Here is a 12,653-nt window from a genome sequence, read left to right on the forward strand (position 1 = left end):
CACCTAAGCTAACCTAACCTATGCCTATATATGCACAATATGCTAATATATTATAATCGTAATTTATATTTGAGAAAATTCCCGTTTTGAATGTACAGCATGTTACAATTTATCAACAACCTCGTAGTATTTATTTATTTATTTATTTATTTATGCATATACAAGAAGGTACATTGGGAATGCGAGGATATATAATATGATAATTACAGTCTTGTAAAGCCACTAGTACGCGCAGCGTTTCGGGCAGGAAAAAACATTATTGCCAACAGCATTTGGTGTTCCCAGGCGGTCATCCATCCAACTACTAACCAAACCTAACGTTGCTTAACTTCGCTGATCGGACGAGAAGCGGTGTTCTCAACGTGGTATGGCCGTTGGCAAGTAATAGTAGGCTTAATGTTGGCTCAACGACCTTGTGGTAGGCTCAATGTTGGCTCAACGACCTCGTGGTAGGCTCAATGTTGGCTCAACGACCTTGTGGTAGGCTTAATGTTGGCTCAACGACCTCGTGGTAGGCTTAATGTTGGCTCAACGACCTCGCGGTAGGCACAATGTTGGCTCAACGACCTTGTGGTAGGCTCAATGTTGGCTCAACGACCTTGTGGTAGGCTCAATGTTGGCTCAACGACCTTGTGGTAGGCTTAATGTTGGCTCAACGACCTTGTGGTAGGCTTAATGTTGGCTCAACGACCTTGTGGTAGGCTTAATGTTGGCTCAACGCCCTTGTGGTAGGCTTAATGTTGGCTCAACGACCTTGTGGTAGGCTTAATGTTGGCTCAACGACCTTGTGGTAGGCTTAATGTTGGCTCAACGACCTTGTGGTAGGCTCAATGTTGGCTCAACGACCTTGTGGTAGGCTTAATGTTGGCTCAACGACCTTGTGGTAGGCTTAATGTTGGCTCAACGACCTTGTGGTAGGCTTAATGTTGGCTCAACGACCTTGTGGTAGGCTTAATGTTGGCTCAACGACCTTGTGGTAGGCTTAATGTTGGCTCAACGACCTTGTGGTAGGCTTAATGTTGGCTCAACGACCTTGTGGTAGGCTTAATGTTGGCTCAACGACCTTGTGGTGACTTCAACTCTCCAAGTTGAGTACACTCTCAACATGGCTGAGCTCTTGTTTACAATGGCTGCCTCCTTCCTCCTCTCTGGTCCAGAAACATTTCTTTATATTTGAGATTCTGGAGGAAGAATTGGTTTAAGCTAAAATCTAACTATTTACTATATAATTAATTTAATAGAGTCATTTTATTGTGTAACCAGCCCTAAGACAGGTATATTTTATATTAAATTAGCCAAAACGTTGGCTTAACGCTAGCTAGCTACCCTTGAATACATATAACCCGGTTTTCTGTAACTTGTCTATGACTAACTAATGTAAATTAACAATAATTTATGGCGGTTATATTAGAGTTTGTATCTTTGATGTAGAAATTTCTTGCAATTGTCTATATGTTTGTCCTTCTGTCTATCTGTCGAAAGTTGGAGGCCAGAAGCGTGGGGTTAGCCTGGCCTAAATTCTCAAGATAAATTGTCTGGGGTATGGGATGAACATAGGCTGGTCCGTGTCGCCTCAGCCTAAAAGAGAACAGCGTGCCAGCCTCACATTCAGACCCCCCGCCCCCGACAAGTGTCACTGTCCGCCAGCTCCACTGCTCAATCAACAGATCAAACTTACTTTTTTTCTTGTAGTATTATGAACCATAATTCAGTGAGCGCAGGAACAGAATTATCACAAATGTCCCGCTGTGTATGACTTTGTCCGTACTAGGGAAAACACACGGACCTGCTAAATCTTTTCAAGGGGTAACTATTGTGCAGTATTCCATATTGCTACGCTGCTCTCACCCCCGACCACCTACACATTACACACTTATATTTTTTTTATTAGAGTCATACTGAGATAGACAGACACAGAAATACAGAGACAGACAGATACACAGATGTTAGGTTAGGGTAACCTGTGGCAACACAGAGGTTAGCACAGTCGGGACACAACCGAACGGTCCTACGTTCGAATCAAAAGCAGGGCGAGACGTATGGGCAAGTCTCCTTGCACCCATTGCTTCTGTCCACCCCAGTAGTGATTAGGCACCAGGGTGTTAGTTGACTGTTGTGGGCGGCATCCTGGGGAATGATGAAATGCTGCACATATCCCAGGTATACTGCACATATCCGAGGTATACGCGAATTTCCCTCAGGACCTCGCAAGACCCACCACAAAGAGTGGCCCGGGAGGTCGCAGTGCCCAAAAAAGGGTTCACGTCCGAAGACAAAGAGTGGGCTCAGGCCCAAACAAAGTAACTAGTACACACAGACAGCCAGTAGGTGGATGGTTAGATACATTCACAGATACATGAATAAATGCATGGATAGATAGATGGATATATGCATGGATAGATGGATAGAGACACGGAGAGATAGATGGGTTGGTAAATTCATGTGCTGAGATACGAAGTACCCAGCTGGCCTCACCCACTGTTGTTCTTAAACTAGAACAATGAAGGATATGTAACAGGAGAGCAGAACTCAGCAGAACACCAGAACACCAGAACACAGCAGAACACCAGAACGCAGCAGAACACAGCAGAACACCAGAACACCAGAACACAGTAGAACACCAGAACGCAGCAGAACACCAGAACACAGCAGAACACCAGAACACAGTAGAACACCAGAACACAGCAGAACATCAGAACACAGTAGAACACCAGAACACAGTAGAACACCAGAACGCAGCAGAACATCAGAACACAGCAGAACATCAGAACACAGCAGAACACACCAGAACATAGCAGATCATCAGAACACAGCAGAACATCAGAACACAGCAGAACACCAGAACACAGCAGAACATCAGAACACAGCAGAACACCAGAACACAGCAGAACATCAGAACACAGCAGAACATCAGAACACAGCAGAACATCAGAACACAGCAGAACATCAGAACACAGCAGAACATCAGAACACAGCAGAACATCAGAACACAGCAGAACATGAGAACACAGCAGAACACCAGAACACAGCAGAACAACAGAACATCAGAACACAGCAGAACACCAGAACACAGCAGAACATCAGAACACAGCAGAACACAGCAGAACACAGCAGAACATCAGAACACAGCAGAACATCAGAACACAGCAGAACATGAGAACACAGCAGAACATCAGAACACCAGAACACAGCAGAACACCGGAACACAGCAGAACATCAGAACACAGCAGAACATCAGAACACAGCAGAACATGAGAACACAGCAGAACATGAGAACACAGCAGAACATCAGAACACAGCAGAACTTCAGAACACAGTGGAACACCAGAACACAGCAGAACATCAGAACACAGCAGAACACCAGAACACAGCAGAACATCAGAACACAGCAGAACTTCAGAACACAGCGGAACACCAGAACACAGCAGAACATCAGAACACAGCAGAACACAGCAGATCATCAGAACACAGCAGAACACCAGAACACAGCAGAACATCAGAACACGACAGAACATCAGAACACCAGAACACATCAGAACACAGCAGCACACCAGAACACGGCAGAACACCAGAACACAGCAGAACACAGCAGAACACAGCAGAACATCAGAACACGACAGAACATCAGAACACAGCAGCACACCAGAACACGGCAGAACACCAGAACACAGCAGAACGCAGCAGAACTCAGCAGAACACAGCAGAACTCAGCAGAACACAGCAGAACACCAGAACACAGCAGAACACCAGAACACAGCAGAACCAAAAGAATATGCTAATCCCTCAGCATGCTGCCATGATAATCCCTCAGCATGCTGCCATGATAATCCCTCAGCATGCTGCCATGATAATCCCTCAGCATGCTGCCATGATAATCCCTCAGCATGCTGCCATGATAATCCCTCAGCATGCTGCCATGATAATCCCTCAGCATGCTGCCATGATAATCCCTCAGCATGCTGCCATGATAATCCCTCAGCATGCTGCCATGATAATCCCTCAGCATGCTGCCATGATAATCCCTCAGCATGCTGCCATGATAATCCCTCAGCATGCTGCCATGATAATCCCTCAGCATGCTGCCATGATAATCCCTCAGCATGCTGGCATGATAATCCCTCAGCATGCTGCCATGATAATCCCTCAGCATGCTGGCATGATAATCCCTCAGCATGCTGCCATGATAATCCCTCAGCATGCTGGCATGATAATCCCTCAGCATGCTGCCATGATAATCCCTCAGCATGCTGGCATGATAATCCCTCAGCATGCTGCCATGATAATCCCTCAGCATGCTGCCATGATAATCCCTCAGCATGCTGCCATGATAATCCCTCAGCATGCTGCCATGATAATCCCTCAGCATGCTGCCATGATAATCCCTCAGCATGCTGCCATGATAATCCCTCAGCATGCTGCCATGATAATCCCTCAGCATGCTGCCATGATAATCCCTCAGCATGCTGCCATGATAATCCCTCAGCATGCTGCCATGATAATCCCTCAGCATGCTGCCATGATAATCCTTCAGCATGCTGCCATGATAATCCCTCAGCATGCTGCCATGATAATCCCTCAGCATGCTGCCATGATAATCCCTCAGCATGCTGCCATGATAATCCCTCAGCATGCTGCCATGATAATCCCTAAGCATGCTGCCATGATAATCCCTCAGCATGCTGCCATGATAATCCCTCAGCATGCTGCCATGATAATCCCTCAGCATGCTGCCATGATAATCCCTCAGCATGCTGCCATGCTAATCCCTCAGCATGCTGCCATGCTAATCCCTCAGCATGCTGCCATGATAATCCCTCAGCATGCTGCCATGATAATCCCTCAGCATGCTGCCATGCTAATCCCTCAGCATGCTGCCATGATAATCCCTCAGCATGCTGCCATGATAATCCCTCAGCATGCTGCCATGATAATCCCTCAGCATGCTGCCATGATAATCCCTCAGCATGCTGCCATGATAATCCCTCAGCGTGCTGCCATGATAATCCCTCAGCATGCCATGATAATCCCTCAGCGTGCTGCCATGATAATCCCTCAGCATGCTGCCATGATAATCCCTCAGCGTGCTGCCATGATAATCCCTCAGCGTGCTGCCATGATAATCCCTCAGCATGCTGCCATGATAATCCCTCAGCATGCTGCCATGATAATCCCTCAGCATGCTGCCATGATAATCCCTCAGCATGCTGCCATGATAATCCCTCAGCATGCTGCCATGCTAATCCCTCAGCATGCTGCCATGATAATCCCTCAGCATGCTGCCATGATAATCCCTCAGCATGCTGCCATGATAATCCCTCAGCATGCTGCCATGATAATCCCTCAGCATGCTGCCATGATAATCCCTCAGCATGCTGCCATGATAATCTCTCAGCATGCTGCCATGATAATCTCTCAGCATGCTGCCATGATAATCCCTCAGCATGCTGCCATGATAATCCCTCAGCATGCTGCCATGATAATCCCTCAGCATGCTGCCATGATAATCCCTCAGCATGCTGCCATATTAATCCCTCAGCATGCTGCCATATTAATCCCTCAGCATGCTGCCATGATAAAGCCTCAGCATGCTGCCATGATAATCCCTAAGCATGCTGCCATGATAATCCCTCAGCATGCTGCCATGATAATCCCTCAGCATGCTGCCATGATAATCCCTCAGCATGCTGCCATGATAATCCCTCAGCATGCTGCCATGATAATCCCTCAGCATGCTGCCATGATAATCCCTCAGCATGCTGCCATGATAATCCCTCAGCATGCTGCCATGATAATCCCTCAGCATGCTGCCATGATAATCCCTCAGCATGCTGCCATGATAATCCCTCAGCATGCTGCCATGATAATCCCTCAGCATGCTGCCATGATAATCCCTCAGCATGCTGCCATGATAATCCCTCAGCATGCTGCCATGATAATCCCTCAGCATGCTGCCATGATAATCCCTCAGCATGCTGCCATGATAATCCCTCAGCATGCTGCCATGATAATCCCTCAGCATGCTTCCATGATAATCCCTCAGCATGCTGCCATGATAATCCCTCAGCATGCTGCCATGATAATCCCTCAGCATGCTGCCATGATAATCCCTCAGCATGCTGCCATGATAATCCCTCAGCATGCTGCCATGATAATCCCTCAGCATGCTGCCATGATAATCCCTCAGCATGCTGCCATGATAATCCCTCAGCATGCTGCCATGATAATCCCTCAGCATGCTGGCATGATAATCCCTCAGCATGCTGCCATGATAATCCCTCAGTATGCTGCCATGATAATCCCTCAGCATGCTGCCATGATAATCCCTCAGCATGCTGCCATGATAATCCCTCAGCATGCTGCCATGATAATCCCTCAGCATGCTGCCATGATAATCCCTCAGCATGCTGCCATGATAATCCCTCAGCATGCTGCCATGATAATCCCTCAGCATGCTGCCATGATAATCCCTCAGCATGCTGCCATGATAATCCCTCAGCATGCTGCCATGATAATCCCTCAGCATGCTGCCATGATAATCCCTCAGCATGCTGCCATGATAATCCCTCAGCATGCTGCCATGATAATCCCTCAGCATGCTGCCATGATAATCCCTCAGCATGCTGCCATGATAATCCCTCAGCATGCTGCCATGATAATCCCTCAGCATGCTGCCATGATAATCCCTCAGCATGCTGCCATGATAATCCATAAGGATGAGCGATGTGTGTTCGTGTACTCACCTAGTTGTGCTTGCGGGGGTTGAGCTCTGGCTCTTTGGTCCCGCCTCTCAACTGTCAATCAACTGGTGTACAGGTTCCTGAGCCTACTGGGCTCTATCATATCTACATTGTAAACTGTGTATGGAGTCAGCCTCCACCACATCACTGCCTAATGCATTCCATCTGTTCCATTTGTATTCACCTAGTTGTGCTTGCGGGGGTTGAGTTCTGGCTCTTTGGTCTAGCCTCTCAGCTGTCAATCAATCAACTGTTACTAACTACTATTTTTTTATTTATTTATTCCCCCCCACACACACACACAATCAAGACAAGAAAGGATAGAGATGGAAAAATATGAATTGCATGAGATATTGAGATGTATTAGGGCCGCGGTGGCGGGAAACGAGGTGGAACTCGGCCGCCTGGTTGGACTTAACATCTCCCCCGCCCCTGCTACATGGCACTTGTCAATGACCCTAATGGGCCAAGCCATGCCCTCCCCAACTACCCCCCCCCCTTACCTACTACCCCCCCCCCAACTTCCCTGCCCCTTCTACCCCATTGCCTTCAATTCCACCTGCTTCATCCCATCTTCCATTGCACCCCTCTTTCCCACACCCCCAAACCCCACCCAACCCTCTCCCCTCCTCTGCACCCCTGGCTCCCATATAACCCCCTCTCCCCTCCTCTGCACCCCCAGCTCCCATATAACCCCCTCACCTTGTGACCCCCTAACACCTTCCCCCATCTCCTTCCTCCCCTCTTCTCCCCCAAAACCCCCACCTACCTCTGATTCCCCCCCTGACTAATACACCCTCTCTCCCACTCTCAACACCCACGCTGCATTCTCCCCTCAGCCCTCTGCCCCCACTATCCCTCTCCCCCCCCCCCCCCCCAACCTCTCAACATCTATCTGACTCTCAGCCTCACTCTACTTCTCAACCCCCTTATGACATTCAGACCCTCCCTAATTTTAAGACCCACTATGCCCTTCCTACCCCCTTAGATGCCCAGACCCCAATCGCCTACCAGGCACCCCCAGGCACACCCCAGCACCCCCCAGACACCCCCACAGCCCCATATGCCCCCAAGACACCCCTCAGACCCCTCCCCAGACTCCCGGTGAAAGGGTGAGCTCTAGTACCAGAGTTTCCAGGAAGAGTCTCAAGGTTTGGTACACCAATGCTGATGGGGTATCCAATAAAGCAGAAGAGATAAAAGAAAGAGTTAGTGAGGCAGACCCAGACATAGTGGCAATAGTGTAAACTAAAATAAATGGCATGATCTCGGATGCACTCTTTCCAGAGGTGTACCAGGTGATAAGAAAAGAAAGGACACAGAGACAGGGAGGAGGAGTGGCACTCCTAATAAAGCGGAAATGGAAGTTTGATGACCTGAAAAATCCGGGTACCAATGAAAGCACGAACTCCATACATGGAAGCCTGACAGAGGATGGGAAGAAGATTGTGATCTTGATACTCTACAAACCCCCACCAAACAGCAGCAGGCCCAGGCAGGAGTACGAGGACAGCAACAAGACATGTATAGATGAACTGCAGAGGGCAGCAACAATAGCGCATAGAATCAGAGCGAAGCTGATCGTGGGGGACCTAAATCACGGAGAGATCAATTGGGGATCAAGGAATCCCCATGGAGGTGATGAAACGTGGGGAGCAAAGTTAGTAGACGTTATTGACAGGAATTTCCTAACACAACATGTGAAGGAAGACACAAGGGAAAGAGGAGGGGATACGCCGAACCTATTAGACCAAATTTTCACTCAGAATGTAGAAGACATCGAGAATTTGGAACATTCAATACCACTAGGAGCCAGTGACCATTGTGTCCTAGTCTTTGACTACATGATGGAACTCAAAACTTTTGACCATGGGACAAGAGGTCCGGGAAAGGAGAGTTGACTACAGGAAAGGGGACTACAGAAGGATAAGGGACTATCTGGGACAAGTGCTGTGGGAGTAAGAACTTAAAGGGAAAAAAAGTGCAAGGTAGGATGAACCAAGTCATATGTAAATGCAAGGAGGCTGAAGAGAGATTTATTCCAACAGTAAACGAAAAAAAGCAGGAAGGAATATAATAACCCATGGTTTAATAGACAGTGTCAGGAAGCAAAAGTGAGAAGCAGGAGGGAGTGGAGGAAGTACAGAAGACAAAGGACAGAGGACAACAGGATTAGATGTAACAGAGCTAGGAACGATTACATTAATATAAGACGAGTGTCGGAAAGGAATTATGAGAATGATATTGCAATCAAAGCGAAAAAGCAACCTAAATTACTACACAGCCATATAAGAAGGAAGATGTCGGTGAAGGACCAAGTGACAAGACTGAGGAAAACAGAGGGGCATATACAGAAAGTGACAAGGAAATCTGCGAGGTACTGAATGCAAGTTTCCATGGAGTGTTCATCACCGAGTCTGAGCAACTTCCATTATTAGAAGAGATTACCCTAGACGGAAGACTATCAGATATAGCGGTGACAGCAGAGGAGGTAATGAAACAGCTGACAACACTGGATGCAATTAAAGCGGTTGAACCAGACAAAGTATCACCGTGGATACTAAAAGAGGCAGCGCAGGCCCTCAGCGTGCCTCTGGCAATGAGTCACTTATGTCGGGAGAATTGCCCAGTTGCTGGAAGAGGGCAAATGTCGTACCAATTTTCAAGAAAGGAGATAGGGAGGAGACACTTAACTACAGACCCGTATCACTGACAAGCATCCCCCTGTAAAATACTTGAAAGAATAATTAGGCTACGACTTGTTGCACACCTGGAGAGCATTGGGTTTGTAAACAAGCACCAACATGGATTTTGGACAGGGAAATCATGCCTAACAAACCTTTGGAATTCTATGATAAAATAACAAGAATAAGGCAGGACAGAGAAGGCTGGGCAGACTGCATATTTCTAGACTGCCAAAAGGCCTTTGATACAGTACCGCACATGAGACTGCTATTCAAACTTGAGAGGCAGGCTGGAGTAAGCGGAAAGGCCCTAGCATGGGGTAAGGAACTACCTAACAGAAAGAAGCCAGAGAGTAATGGTAAGGGGCAAGAAGTCGGACTGGCGAACAGTAACGAGTGGAGTACCTCAAGGATCGGTGCTGGGACCAATCCTATTTCTAATTTACGTAAATTATATGTTTATAGGAGTGGAATCCTACATGACAATGTTCGCGGATGACGCAAAATTAATGAGAAGAGTGACAGATGTGACAGATGAGGATTGTAGGATCCTCCAAGAGGACCTGGACAGGTTGCAGAGATGGTCAGAGAAATGGCTACTGGAGTTCAACACGAGTAAATGTAAATTTATGGAAATGTGATCAGGAGATAGGCGACCAAAGGAGGTACCAAAGGTACGCAATGGAGGGGAAATGCCTACCTGTAACGATTCGAGAAAGAGACCTGGGCGTGGACGTAACACCTAATCTAACTCCTGAGGCACATATAAATAGGATAACGACAGCACATAAAAGGGCATAAAAAAAGCATAAAGGGGCCTCGTAGCCTGGTGGATAGCGCGCAGGACTCGTATTTCTGTGGCGCGGGTTCGATTCCCGCACGAGGCAGAAACAAATGGGCAAAGTTTCTTTCACCCTGAATGCCCCTGTTACCTAGCAGTAAATAGGTACCTGGGTGTTAGTCAGCTGTCACGGGCTGCTTCCTGGGGGTGGAGGCCTGGTCGAGGACCGGGCCGCGGGGACACTAAAGCCCCGAAATCATCTCAAGATAACCTCAAGATAGCAGCGTACTCTACACTGGCAAAAGTTAGAACATCATTCAGAAACCTAAGTAAGGAGGCTTTAAGGGCGCTTTACACTGCCTATGTGAGACCAGACTTAGAGTATGCTGCACCATCATGGAGTCCCCACCTGTAAAAACACATAAGGAAACTGGAAAAGGTTCAGAAGTTTGCGATGAGGCTTGTCCCAGAATTACGAGGGATGGGATATGAAGAGCGCCTGAAGGAACTGAACCTTATGACACTAGAAAAAAAGGGAGAGAGGGGATATGATAGGAACGATATGGGATAGATATTGGAGGGGATATGATAGGATAGATATGATTTGATTTGATTTGATTTGATTTTGGAACATATAAAATACTCAGGGAAATTGACAAAGTGGAAATAGATGAAATGTTCACACGTAATAGTAACAGAACGAGGGGACATGGGCGGAAGCTGGAAACTCAGATGAGTCACAGAGATGTTAGGAAGTTTTCTTTTAGCGTGAGAGTAGTGGGAAAATGGAATGCACTTCAGGAACAGGTTGTGGAAGCAAATACTATTCATAATTTTAAAACTAGATATGATAGGGAAATGGGACAGGAGTCATTTCTGTAAACAACCGATGGCTAGAAAGCCGGGATCCAAGAGTCAGTGCTCGATCCTGCAAGCACAAATAGGTGAATATAAATAGGTGAGTACACACACACACACACACACACACACACACCAGGAAGCAGCCCGTAACAGCTGTCTAACTCCCAGGTTCCTATTTACTGCTAGATCACAGTGGCATCAGGGTGAAAGAAACTCTGCCCATCTGTTTCCGCCGGTGGTCGGGATCGAACCCGGACCCTAGGATTACGAGTCCCAAGCGCTGTCCATTCAGCCACAACCCCTGTTTGTGTGTGTGGGTGCGGGGGTGAAGGAGTGCGCTCCAAGATTCTGAGTGTGAGCCATCATATAGCTCACAAGTATACCACCATATACTCCCTCCCTCTTATATCTATTCAGTTATACCCATAACTCTCCTTCCTAGCACAGTAATACCCATACCCCTCCTTCCTGGCACAGTAATACCCATACCCCTCCTTCCTGGCACAGTAATACCCATACCCCTCCTTCCTGGCACAGTAATACCCATACCCCTCCTTCCTAGCACAGTAATACCCATACCCCTCCTTCCTGGCACAGTAATACCCATACCCCTCCTTCCTGGCACAGTAATTCCCATACCCCTCCTTCCTGGCACAGTAATACCCATACCCCTCCTTCCTGGCACAGTAATTCCCATACCCCTCCTTCCTGGCACAGTAATACCCATACCCCTCCTTCCTGGCACAGTAATACCCATACCCCTCCTTCCTGGCACAGTAATTCCCATACCCCTCCTTCCTGGCACAGTTATACCCATACCCCTCCTTCCTGGCACAGTAATACCCATACCCCTCCTTCCTGGCACAGTAATACCCATACCCCTCCTTCCTGGCACAGTAATACCCATACCCCTCCTTCCTGGCACAGTAATACCCATACCCCTCCTTCCTAGCACAGTAATACCCATACCCCTCCTTCCTGGCACAGTAATACCCATACCCCTCCTTCCTGGCACAGTAATACCCATACCCCTCCTTCCTAGCACAGTAATACCCATACCCCTCCTTCCTGGCACAGTTATACCCATACCCCTCCTTCCTGGCACAGTAATACCCATACCCCTCCTTCCTGGCACAGTAATACCCATACCCCTCCTTCCTGGCACAGTAATACCCATACCCCTCCTTCCTGGCACAGTTATACCCATACCCCTCCTTCCTGGCACAGTAATACCCATACCCCTCCTTCCTGGCACAGTAATACCCATACCCCTCCTTCCTGGCACAGTAATACCCATACCCCTCCTTCCTAGCACAGTAATACCCATACCCCTCCTTCCTGGCACAGTAATACCCATACCCCTCCTTCCTGGCACAGTAATTCCCATACCCCTCCTTCCTGGCACAGTAATACCCATACCCCTCCTTCCTGGCACAGTAATTCCCATACCCCTCCTTCCTGGCACAGTAATACCCATACCCCTCCTTCCTGGCACAGTAATACCCATACCCCTCCTTCCTGGCACAGTAATTCCCATACCCCTCCTTCCTGGCACAGTAATACCCATACCCCTCCTTCCTGGCACAGTAA

The 12,653-nt window shown here is 47.9% G+C and overlaps 1 protein-coding gene and 1 non-coding gene across 2 annotated transcripts in view; one reads left to right on the top strand and one right to left on the bottom strand.

Annotated features, from left to right (window-relative positions):
* The window catches only part of LOC123772757 (uncharacterized), a gene marked incomplete in the record, with an annotated part of 455,577 nt that overhangs the window by 195,743 nt on the left and 247,181 nt on the right, over window positions 1–12,653 (top strand).
* Window positions 261–379, bottom strand: LOC138351757 (5S ribosomal RNA). The gene has a single exon (XR_011222622.1). It is a non-coding gene; the product is annotated as a 5S ribosomal RNA (ribosomal RNA).

The sequence above is a fragment of the Procambarus clarkii genome, chromosome 50 (assembly GCF_040958095.1).
Source record: "Procambarus clarkii isolate CNS0578487 chromosome 50, FALCON_Pclarkii_2.0, whole genome shotgun sequence".
Lineage (NCBI taxonomy): Eukaryota > Metazoa > Arthropoda > Malacostraca > Decapoda > Cambaridae > Procambarus > Procambarus clarkii.